Here is a 520-nt window from a genome sequence, read left to right on the forward strand (position 1 = left end):
CAACAAGGGGGAAAATCGGAAATTGTAAACTAAAACAAAAATCACCACTTTTCATTTTTGTTCCCCCTCCCCTTTCTTTCTTTCTTTTTCTCTCCCTTCTTTTCTTCTTTCCTCTTTTTTTTTTTCGCTCACCGTCACTAATTAAAACAACACCTCCCGCACACGGACACATCCCTCTCCCTCTTCCCCTTCCACCGATTGGATGCAAAAATTAAAATAAAATAAAACGTAAATAAGTAAGTAACAAATTTTTAAAAAAATGAGACGGAAAGGCAGACGGGAAATTGAATGCAGAAAGGGTGAAAAATAAAAATAAAAATAATAGTAATAGTAACAATAAAGATAATAATGATAATCATCATCATCACAATAATCATCCCACCACTAAGCAAAGAAGAAAAAAAAGGTACGTAACAACGCTTGAAGGAAAACAACAAAAAAAGTAGGATGGAAGGGTTTAAGGAAAGGAAAGGTAAGTTAAGACTGGGTTCCGTGCAATTACACTCAAAAGTGCATAAGC

This window comes from Trypanosoma equiperdum (genome assembly GCF_001457755.1).
Source record: "Trypanosoma equiperdum strain OVI genome assembly, contig: ctg_550, whole genome shotgun sequence".
Taxonomy (NCBI): Eukaryota; Euglenozoa; class Kinetoplastea; order Trypanosomatida; family Trypanosomatidae; genus Trypanosoma; species Trypanosoma equiperdum.